We start from the raw sequence: 12,759 nt of genomic DNA, 5'->3' as shown, positions 1-12,759 counted from the left end.
TGAGTCAAGGCATCAGATCAAACTCAATCTGGACGTCCTTGTGAGTATAGAAGACAGCGATATTAGGGCTCCCCTGCGAGTCCCCTACACGGCAATCAACCCAGTCACATTTGTTCTAAGAGAATTGAAAGGCTGGGAAACACGGAGTACGTGATACTAAAGAAAACCTATAGAGAATGTGGAGGTAGGGCTTTTAAAATGAGTATTTCCTCAAAGCTGTTGTAGAACTAGACACATGGTAGCTGGCCTTGCACAGGCTCATGGTCCTCCTAGCAATGTCCTCAGAGAGGCAGTTAAATCCAACACCCAAAAGAGAAGTAAAGGAAAACTCCCATCAAAATGACCCTCAGGTTTTGTCAAAGGAGTCCCTGACAAAATGTGACTGTTAATTAGGACAGAACTGAAAAGTAGAAGTAAATCCCCTACAGAACATGTGGGAACTGAGTGATATTTCTCACTGGAAACCAAGAAATCTGCAGAGGATCAGAAGGGGTCAGCTCAGAAGCCTGGACCTAACTGGGCAGGTTAGAAGCCACATGAAGAGAAGAGCCCTGTGGGAAGAGCAACCAGAATTGACCTCCCAGAGAGGAGGGACCTCTGTGGTTGAGAACTGGGAGGCCACTGACAAAGATCCTCTGAGTAAAACTGAGGAAGAGCGCTGTAATCAGGGAGATTTGGATGCAGTGGAGCAGGGGCCAGGGATGGCAAGAAAATACTCCTTCCAGAAATATTCACTGGAACCTCTCCCTCTCAGACATGCTGCCAGACCCTGGAATTGCAGAGAAGAATGGGAGATGGGCCCTGCCCTGATGAACTCACAGGTAAGCAAATAGGTACAAAGGGTAGTGGGAGTCATGGTGGAGACAGTGGGGATGCGCAGAATTAAGGTTGGGTTCCTCAGGGAGGGGACTGAGAAAGCCCCACAGAGCAGCTGTTGCTTGACTGGGGCTTGGGAAGTGAATATGTGTTTGCCACCCGGTCAAGTAGAGAGTCGTGTCCGGTAAATGGATCAGCATGTATGACATTGTCGTTTAGGGCATAGGGGATGCAGCCGACAGAAGTCAGCCTCCTGGGCACAGAGCAAAGTGAAGAAGGTTGGAGAGGGGATCTGGAGGGGCCAGTGGAGACTATGTCACACGATGGTGACAACTTTCTACTCTTGCTCATCTCTGGGTACTCCTCACCTCTTTTTGGTATTATGGTTTGAATTGGGTCCCCCAAAATTCATATGTTAAAGTCCTAATCCCCAGTACCTCAGAATGTGACTTTATTTGGAAATAGAGTCATCGCAGACATAATTAGTTAAGTTACAGTAAGGTCGTTAGGGTGGACTTCGATGCATTGTGACTGGTGTCCTTTTAAGAGGGAAGGTTGGACATGGACACACACACACACACACACACACACACACACAGGAAGAACACCTTGTAAATTTTGGAGTTATGCTGTCACAAGCCAAGGAACTACCAGAAGCTAGGAGAAAGTCCTAGAACAGATCCTTCCCTAATGCCCTCAGAAGGAACCAATCCTACAGACACCTGGATCTCAGACTTCTAGCCTCTAGAACTGTGAGACGATTTCTGTTGTTTTAAGCTGCATAGTTTGTGGTACTTCATTATGGCTATTCAAACAAATACAACTGGCTCGCTAAACCTGTCCATACCTGTTCAGTAGCAAGTCTCTCTAGCCATTCTGGGTTGAATTCTGTTCCCTGCCAGGACCCCAGGAAACCCGTTTCCTCAATAGGGAATTCTGGCTGGGTCCTCACCTATTTGTGCATGCACAGGGAGCAAAAGAGATGTAGTAATCTGTGGCACACAGAGCCAGCAAGATACTCAAATTAGCACTGTTGGTTAGTATGAGGGGCTGATGGAGGACAAGGCTTTTGGGGCTCTTGCTGCTGCTGCACTTGATTGCTATAGCAACCCTGATAACTACAAAGATCGTAGAGTGAGATGGCTGTTCCTGACTGCCCTAGAGAGTTTATTTGTTTGTTTAAAGATAAGCGTGAAGTATTAAATTCCCATCTCAAGGTATAGATATGGTGAAATTGAAAGAATCCTTTATCTGGTATAGACATAGGACAGACAGGGGTCATCTTCCGATTTCAAATACAGTAGTTCCGGTTACAAATTGTTGCAAAGGTTAAGTGTTTAACTTGAGCAAATTCTCTTCCTGCAATTAGGACACGTGATTGGGAAGAAGGACCATAGACTTGTGATGGAAATATTTGAAGGGATGCAGACAAAGTGGTAATTATGTGACACAATAAAGGTGTTAGCTAATACTACAATGGTAATCATATTGCAATATAAATGTCAAATCTATATAGTAGTCCGCCTTTATCCTCCGTTTCAGTTACCTGCTGTTAACCGCTGTCTCGAAACAGATGATCTTCCTCTGATCTATGGACAGAAGGCCAAGGGTAGCCTGATGCTATATCACAACACCATTATTCACCTCACTTCATCTCATCATATGAGCATCTTATCATCTCACATCATCACAAGAGGAAGAAGGTACAGTACAATGAAATGCTTTGAGAGAGACTACATTCACATAACTTTTATTGCATTGTGTTATCATTAGCTACTATTATTAGCTATTATTAGCTATAATTGTTAATCTCTTATCGCCTAATCTATAAACTAAGCTTAATAATAGGTATATATATAGGAAAAACATTGTATATATAGGGTTCAGTACTATTCTTGATTTCAGGCATCCACTGAGGTCTGCAGGTTAAGGGGGACTACACCTTAAACTTACACAATGTTATATGTCAATTATACTGTATCTCATTTTTTTTAAGATTTTATTTTTAAGTAATCTCTACAGCCAATGTGAGGGTCATACTCTTAACCCAGGATTGAGAGTTGCATGCTCCTGACTGAGCCAGCCAGGAGCCCCAATTATATCTCAATTTTTTAAAAAGCAAGTTGGATGCAGAAACTTGAAAGAAATAAGAGACAGAGAATAACAGAATTAGAATAGAAATTGACAAAATTATCCCCGAAGGCTATCAAAAAATGTATCAAAACAAACGTGTAACTGAGAAAAATAGGTAAATCCAAAAGTCAGATACTGAAAAATTAATACAGGCTCTAGAAAAATTGATCAACAGAAAGAAAAAGAGGGAAGATTCAAAATAGAGCTTCATAATACAAAAAAAATAGAAATCATCACAGATTCTAGAGTTACTGAACAAACAATACTAATGTATTATTAATAATACTTTAAAAAGCTGAGTTCCTAAATCCCAAGCTTCCCTTGCCAACAGAAGTAGCATTTCTCTATATGAGAAAACTATCATTCGCTAATTGGAAGAGCTTTCAAGACTTCATCTGAGGCCTTTGCCTATTCTCCTCAAAACCTGCCCACATGGCACCTCACTGGCTCCAGGGCCCATAGTAAGAGTAACTCCCAGCATAGCCCAGGAAGATGATTGCACGGTCTCCTGGGGCAGGGATGGAAATAGATTTATACACCAAGGGAGTTAGAATATCTTGCCAATATGTATTGGGAGAAAGCTGACAGTCATATATGGGCATGGAACATAAAGTGTTAAACTGAGGCACCTGGGTGGCTCAGTCAGTTAAGCATCTGACTTCAGCTCAGGTCAGGATCTCACAGTTTGTGGGTTCAAGCCCCGAGTTGGGCTCTGTGCTGACAGCCTGGACCTGATTCAGCTTCTGTGTCTCCTTCTCTCTCTGCCCCTCCCCTGCTCATGCTCTGTCTCTGTCTCTCTCTCTCTCTCAAAAATAAACATTAAAAAATTTTAAAAAAAAAATGAAGTGTTAAACCAATGGGCCCCTGGGAGGCTCAGGTCATGATCTCATGGTTCATGAGTTTGAACTCTGCATCGGGCTCTACACTGACAGTGTGGAGCCTGCTTAGGATTCTCTTTCTCTCCCTCTCTCTCTGTCCTTTCCCTGCTCCCATCCATGCTGTCTCTCTCTTAATAAATAAACTTAAAAAAAATAAAGTGTTAAACCAAGAAGTATAAAATATAAGGTTGGATTCAGCAGAATTTATGAATAAATTTTGTACTCAGGATTCTTGATAAAATATGTCATATTCAGCACCTGTGAGTGGCTCAAAGGTTTGACTCCTTAGTTTATTGAAGCCTAGATTTAACAATGGCCTATAGTCAATGAGGCTGAGATGCCAAAATTTCCCTGGCATATTATAGATTGAGAAAAGAGTCTGAAGATTCTGGAGATAGGAATGTTTGAGTGGATATGTTATATGCAACCTACTTGGCCACCAACCCACAACCATATCATACATCTTCATCAAGACATTAAAAGATGTAGGGAATTTCTTCTACTAATGGCAGTTAAAGACCAATCTTCCTGCTGAAAACAATCATAAAAGCTGGATAAAGTATAAGAACAAATCTGTTTCAAGTCATGAAAGAACTGCTATGGCAGCAAGGACTTGAAGGGATATGTACCTGGGAGAGGTGAAACTGACATATAATCAAGTTCTTCCCTTCAAAGTATGTGCTGATTCCCAAGTTGCAGCTCAGAGACCAAGAAGCCAAGCATATCTTCTAGAAGTTTACAGGCCCAGAGGGACAAAAATTGGAGTTGGGATCCTCAAAGTGTTACAACTCCCAGTGTAGACAGGAACCAGAAAAAGACAAGACTTCCCAAAGATTAGACCTGCCCAGCCCACAAGCATCTCAATGCCTAGCTAAAATAAGATCTCCCCCAACCATAATTACCTTCCAGGAGCAAAAATATATCCTCCCAACAGATGATAACACCATCCAGAGCCTCAGGTTTTTTCTTTGATCTTTCATATACCATATCAGCATCAATATATTACCAGGCATAATAGGAAACAAGACCATATGACTAAAAAGAGAAAAAAATCAAAATCTATTAGTAAGAAATTCACAAAGTAGACAGATATTGGATGGAATTGCCAGATGCAGAATGGGATTATATATAAATGATAAGTTCAAGGATTGAGATGAAAATATAGAGAATTTTAGCAAAGAACTAGAAAAAATATACATTTTTTTAAAAGATCTAATGGAACCTTAGGAAAAAAACCACAATACTTGAAATTAAGAACTCCATAGATGGGGGTGCCCGGTGGCTTAGTTGGTTAAGTGTCTGATTCTTGGTTTTGGCTCAGGTCATGATCTCAGGGTTCCTGAACTCAAGCCCCACATCGGGTTCTGTACTGGCAGAGCAGAGCCTACTTGGGATTCTCTCTCTCTCCCTCTCTCTCTCTCTCTGCCCTTCCTCCCTGCTCTCTCTTAAATTAAAAAAAAAACAAAAACAAAAACAAAACCTTTGAAAGAACTCCAGGGGCACCTGGGTGGATCAATCGGTTGAGCATGTGACTTCAGCTCAGGTCAGGAGCTCACGGTTTGTGAATTCGAGCCCCGCACTGGGCTGTGTGCTGACAGCTCAGAGCCTGGAGCCTGTGTCAGATTCTGTGTCTCCCTCTCTCTGCCCCTTCTCCGCTCATGCTCTGTCTCTCTCTGTCTCTCTCTGTCTCTCAAAAATGATTAAATGTTAAAAAAAAATTTTTTTTAAAGAACTCCATAGATGGGTATAAAAGTAGACTACACAAAATTAGACCATTAGTGAAGTAGAGGATTAATTAAAATAGCCAGATATTTCTCCCAAGAAGATATGTAGATAGTCAATAAGCACATGAAAAAATACTCTACATCATTAGCCATGAGGGAAATGCACATCAAAACTATGATGAGAGGCACCTAGGTGGCTCAGTCGGTTGAGCTTCTCTAACTCTTGATTTCAGCTCAGGTCATGATCCCAGGGTCGTGGGATCGATCCCTGTATTGGGCTCTGTACTGAGCATGGAATCTGCTTGAGATTCTCTCTCTCTCCCTCTGCCCCTCTCCCCCACACAGCCTCTCTCTCTCTCTAAAGTTAAAAAAAAAAATCTATGGGGTTCCTGGGTGGCTTAGTCAGTTGGGTGTCCAACTTTGGCACAGGTCATGATCTCATGGTTCGTGGGTATGAGCCCTGCATCGGGCTTTGTGCTGATGGCTCGGAGCCTGGGGCCTGCTTTGGATTCTGTGTCTCCCTCTCTCTGTCCCTTCCCCACTCACACTCTCTCCCAGCTTGCACTCTCTCTCTCAAAACTAAATAAACATTAAAAAAAAAAAAAAAGGAAAAAAAAACCTACCATGAGATACCACACTGCACTCTCTAGGATGGCTTCAATTAAAAGACAAGAAATAGACAATAATAAGCATTGGTGAAATTAGAACTTCCATACCTTTCTGATGAGAATTTAAATGGTGTAGTTGCTTTGGAAAAGAGTTTGAAATGTTCTCAAAAAGTTCAACATAAAGTTACTATATGACCCAGCCATTCTGTTCCTAGGTATGTACCCAAGAGAACTGAAAAATCTGTGTTCACACACAAAAAAAACTTTACATGAATGTTCAGGAACAGCATTATTCATAATAGTTAAAAAGTGGAAACATCCATATGTCCATCATCTGATGAATGGGCAAACCAAATGTGGTATATCCATACCGTGGAATATTATTCGTCCGTAAAAAGGAATGAAGTATTGGCACATGCTACAATACAGCTTGATTGAATCTTGAAAGCCACTATGGTAAATGGAAGAATCTAGACACAAAGAGCCATATATTATATGATTCCATATGTATGAAATACATCGGCAAATCTGTAGAGATAGAAAATAGGTTAGTGTTTGTCATGAGCTAGGGGAAAGAGAAGAGTGGGAGAAATGGAGAGTAACTGTTTAATGGGCACAGGTTTTCCTTTGGAGTGATAAACATGTTTTGGAAAACGCAGTGATGCTTGCACAACATTGTGAACGTACTGAAAACCCCAGAATTGTACACTTTGAAAGGTAACTTGTAGAAAATGGTGTCCAAAGCAGTACAAATAAACTCTTGTCCATAGAGATACCCCCACTGGATATTAACCTATTTTACATCTATTAGCAAAATCACTTCAATATTTGTGACCAATATCTTAATCTGTACCTATTTATCTGTTCTTAAGATTCTCCTTTGAACTAGTCTTAACATCTTACTGGTTCCCTCATTAATTACTGAATTGAATAAAACTGTTACTTCATGTTCATTTTATGGCTGCCATGAGAGTCGTGCTTTTAACTTTTTGAAAATTATACTTTAGCGGTAAGAAGAAGGGAGACGATGCCTAGCAGGATGCTGAAATTATTTCATTGTAGTAGAAAGATGGGGAATGGAGAGAGAAGTTAACCTTCAAAGATACTTTTGTTCCCTTACAGAGAATACAAATACCCTCACTAAATATACCCCGTGATCCCCCAAAAAGATGCCACTTAGTCTAAAATCTTTGGCAAAGCACATCTGAAGAAATAGGCCTGGTCTCCAGGACAGGTCTCTCCCCTGAGAACACTTGAACCCCAGTGGCCATCTGCTTTTACTCTGACTGCAGTCTGAGAAAGAACATGGGGACACAGGCACAGACACATGCCCTGGGATGGTAAGTGTTCAGAGATGAAAGTATACCTTCAATTCAAAACTTGAGTAACACTATTTGCTTGTGGTTAGGGTAATGGTTAGAGTTAGGATAGGGTTAGGACAGGGTTAGGTTAGGGTCAGGGTTAGTTTTATGGTTAGGATTAGAGACCAGCTGTCAGGTAATTGGCCAAAGTGTCATGGGTTTAGTAACACCAAAAGTCTTTACATTAGAAGTGGAAAACTTCACATATGAGTCTTTCCTCATGAGTTGCCTACACCTTAGGGTGGTAGTGATCCAGGATCCTGCCCCTGTACTCAGTGCCCTGACTTTTATGTTCTGTCCACATCTGTCCACCTTAGCAGTTGCATCCTCTCCTGGCCATCAGTTCTTTCCCATAAGCTTTTTTTCACACATGCAATTTCAAAATAATGAAAAGGCATTTAAATCGGGAAATTTAAGGTACACCTAGGTGGCTCAGTAGGTCCAACTTCAGCTCAGGTCATGATGTCGTGGTTTGTGGGTTTGAGCACCGTGTCGGGCTCTGTGCTGACAGGTCAGAGCCTGGAGCTTGCTTCAGATTCGGTGTCTCCTTGTCTCTCTGCCCCTCCCCTGCTGTGCTCAGTCTCTCAACAATAAAATTAATCTTAAAAAAAATTTTTTTAAACAGGAAAGGAAAGCTGAATATTCTCCTGCTTACACCTGATGCCAGAAAGAATTCGTAAGAGAACTCTTTGATTTCTGTTCACAGTTAATGTTCTTTAATTCGTAATAGAGTTGTCATTTGTGTTTTCTATAAGCATCCATTAGTTGCCAGTTAGTTACTAAATGTAATAATTTTCAGTTTTTCTTGGATTTAATTTCTTTAATCCTGGAAGCAATATGTGTTTTTGACATTACTGATTTTCGTTTGAGCCCTGCTTACAGATTCTGCTACTTGACTTTTGGCCCACATTTTCAACTTGATTTCTCCTACTCATGACTTTGTGTTTCCTCTTATAACATGAATTCTGTGAATGTAAACCTGTGACCTACGGCATAGTTTCTTGGTCTATTAATGATAGTCCATTTGAATGTAATGTATGGGAAAATATCTTCTTTGTACTCACACATCCTTGTTACAGTACCTTTCTTCTAACGGGCTCAAAACCCTGCTCAAAACCAGTCCCAAAACAAGTTTTAGGAGATTAGTTAAGTCAAAAAACATCCATTGATCCGGTTCAACTAGCTAGCACTATGCGAAATTCCAGGGATGAAAAGAGGAGTAAATCCCAGATCTGGTTTCAGATCTTAGCAAGGGAATATTCCCCCAAAGGAAGAGGAACACTGCAAAAAGACTCTTATGTCCTAAGCACTGTGCTTGCTGTATTTCTGAAAGGTATCTCACTTTTCTCACAATAAAGCTAAAAGAAAAATAAAATTAGTCCCATTTTACAGATGAAAAAATTGAGGCCCACAAAAATTTTAGTAACTTGCCAATATCACATATCTGATAAGTAGCAGAACCAGGATTTGTCGCTATTCTTTTCTGAATCCCAAACCAATGCTTTTTCCATTAACGCACAATCTGAGTTGATTTCGGTATTGTTCACAGAAGCAGAGTAACATCACTTTTTTTTCCCTTAACATTACTTTCATTGAAGATTAGAGTCATCACCCAAATTACGTGGGCTTTAAGGAGGCAGACCTCCATTCAAAATTCTTCTTTCCATGGGCGCCTGAGCCAGTGGCTCAGTCGGTTAAGCATCTGAATCTTGATTTTGGCTCGGGTCACGATCGCATGGTTTGTGAGATCCAGCCCTGGCTCCATGCTGACAGGGGAAAACCTGCTTGAGATTCTCTCTCTCCCTGTCTCTCTGCCCCTCCCCCACTCATGCACTCTATTTCTGTCTCTGTCAAAATAAATAAACTTAAAAAAAGAAAAGAAAGGTAATTTATTAAAATGGAAGCAAGTCACAGACCAAATTTTGGAGCATATTCAAACATATATTGAACATTTATTAGAAATAAAGCTCATGGGGGGCGCCTGGGTGGCGCAGTCGGTTAAGCGTCCGACTTCAGCCAGGTCACGATCTCGCGGTCCGTGAGTTCGAGCCCCGCGTCGGGCTCTGGGCTGATGGTTCAGAGCCTGGAGCCTGCTTCCGATTCTGTGTTTCCCTCTCTCTCTGCCCCTCCCCCGTTCATGCTCTGTCTCTCTCTGTCTCAAAAATAAATAAACATTAAAAAAAAAAAAAAGAAAGAAAGAAAGCTCAGGGGTGAGGGGCAATATGGAGGACCCTTGTTGGGATGAGCACTGGGTATTATATGTAAGTGATGAATCACAGAATTCTATAGCTGAAATTATTATTACACTATATGTTAACTAACTTGGATTTAAATTAAATACAAAAACTTAGATTAAATTAAATTTTTAAATTTAAGTTTAAAAAATTAATTTTTAATTAAATTAAATTTTAATTTAATTAAAGAAAGTCCATATAGTCCTACACCCTGTTCTATAAGCTCTTGAAGTCTCAGAGCTCTGACTACACCTGGCATTAAATGTTAACTCAAGACAAAATCCCACTCATATCCCAGAAGTAATTTTGTGGTTGATATCAGGCAATCAGAATCCTTGTGTCGGAAATTGGACATAGGAATGTTTAGTTTAAGTCATACATACCATTCTAGAGGGTGAGAGGTGAAGGGCTCACTACATTTTACTCAACTCACCTTCTCAAACAAAACAAATGTTGGGGCACCTGGGTGGCTCAGTTGGTTAAGCGTCCAACTTCAGCTCAGGTCATGATCCCACCATTTGTGAGTTTGTGAGTCTCACATTTGTGAGTCTCACATCAGGCTCTGTGCTGATAGCTTCGGATCCTCTGTCCCACTCTCTCTTTGCCCCTCCCCCAGTCACTCCTGCTCTCTTTCTCTCAAAAATACATAAAAACATTAAAAAAAAAGAAATCAAAACAAATTTCACCGATAAAATCACTTTACTTTTCTTTTTTAAATAATTTATTGTCAAGTTAGCTAACATACAGTGTATACAGTGTGCTCTTGGCTTTGGGAGTAGATTCCCATGATTTGTTGCTTACATACAACACCCAGTGCTCATCTCAACAAGTGCCCTCCTCAATGCCCATCACCCATTTTTCCCTCTCCCCCACCCCCCCATCAACCCTCAATTTGTTCTCTGTATTTAAGAGTCTCTTATGGTTTGCCTCCCTAAAATCACTTCTTTTTTTTTTTTTAATTTTTTAATGTTTATTTATTTTTGAGAGAGAGAGAGACAGAGCATGAGCAGGGGAGGGGAAGGGAGAGAGGGAGACACAGAATTCAAAAAAGGCTCCAGGCTTTGAGCTGTGAGCACAGAGCCTGATGTGGGGCTTGAACCCACAAACAGTGAGATCATGACCTGAGCCAAAGTCAGACGCTTAACCAAATGAGCCACCCAGGTGCCCCTAAAATCACTTTTCTAATATCCATTGGGTTGATTAACAAATTTTCTGTTTGCTGCTTGGAAAGAAAGACGGCTGGAGTGCGGGCATTTGATTATATGCTCCCCAACTACCTCTACAATATCAATTCACATTTAGAACTAAAGTGTCTGATGCTGGCTCCAGAGTGTGGATTAAAGCCAACTCATACATACATCTATGTCACTTTATAACCCAATGTAAAGTATTTTAAAGTAAATTCCTGCCAGTACCACAACTGTCATCTGTGCTCCAGGAGTCGTGGTGGCTCTGTAGCTTCGAATACAGTCATTATAAGCACTCTCTTTGAGGATTTGTGCAGCAGGAAAGTCCTTGGCATTCCCTTTTGTAAGGACAGTGCACCGATCCTTCTGTAATCTAGGGCAGTTCATCTAACCTCTGCTTGCATTTTTTCCCATGCCTGTACTTAACATGTTTGGAAAGAGTCCAACAAAATACAGTTATTGTTCAGCTCTTTAGAAATCCCCTTCCCAGGGTCTGTGCAGGCTCAAACAGATCAGGCTCTTCTCCCTGGAGAAACAATGCACAAAAATGAGGCCAAAAGAGACAGGAGAACTAGGGAGGAATAATTATTCTTGTATTTTTATTCTTAGCTCTTTTTCCATCTCAAAAAAGAGATACAATCTGAGAAATCATATTAAATGGCAATGCTTATGAGTCTGTACATGTGCCAAGGAAAATTACACAATTAGGAAGTGTACAAAGGAGCCATGTCCTGTCCCAAATTCTTTCCCTATTTTACAACCAATTTGTTTCATTTCTTTACCAGATAGAGAACCTGTATTAATAACCCCCACAAAATAGATCATCCTTTAATTTACCTCATGATAATATTAAATCAAAAGACAAATTTTGAAACACTTTCTATTAGTGCTGAAAGATTGCTGATCAATAGATGATACATAATCTGAATTCTCTTTCAATAATAAGCTTCTTAAATAGAAGATTTTGATAAATTAAAAGGATCTTTGTAAATTAGAATCTTCCCAAGAGAGAAGTTATACTATTTTTTTGGAGGATCCAGGATTTAACATAAAATGGTTTTTGTTTGTTTGTTTGTTTTTGCATATTCAGCCATCACCAATAAAAGTGAAGTACTCTTATCCTGGTATGATTTCTAATTTTACTCACTAGAATATATTGTGAACCTCCCTTTTTCACTTCTTCACATATATTGACGTTAACAAGGGCTCACTTTTGAATGAAAGATAAAATCTAAGGACCAGTTCAAAAGAGATAGCCCAGCAAAAAAGGACCTATCCTGAGGCACATCCTCATGCTATTTCAGAGTGCCAATGAAAGAAAATCCTAAAATCTTCCAAAGAAAAGAAAGAAAGAAAAAAAAAACAGATCACAAACAAAAGATTAGGAATCAGAACAATATGACACTTCTCCACAATAATACTGGAAAGTAGAAGACAGTGGAATAAAACCTTCAAAATTCTAAGGGAGAATCGTTTTAAATTAGGAATTATATACCCAGCCAAACTATTAATCAAGTACAATTTGTTGACCAAGTGAAGACATTTTCAGATACTTCAAAAACTTTACTTGCTGAATATACATTCTCAAGAAATACTGAAGAATATGAAAAGAGGGAGGAAATCAAGGAAAAGGGGAAGAAATGGGAGCCAGGAAGTAGAGGATTCAACACAGGAGAGTCAAAGGGAGCTCACGCTCCAAGGGTCAAGGTGAGACCCCACACAACAGTCGTATGTGGTGAAAGCAACCCAACGGCAGTGAAAAGTTTGGTACCTGAGGAATTAACCTGCTTGAGAACAAGTAGGTTGTGAGGAGCTTGA

Source organism: Felis catus, chromosome A3 (assembly GCF_018350175.1).
Source record: "Felis catus isolate Fca126 chromosome A3, F.catus_Fca126_mat1.0, whole genome shotgun sequence".
Taxonomy (NCBI): domain Eukaryota; kingdom Metazoa; phylum Chordata; class Mammalia; order Carnivora; family Felidae; genus Felis; species Felis catus.
The sequence above is the reverse complement of the archived record's forward strand: the minus strand, read 5'-3'. Positions refer to the sequence as shown.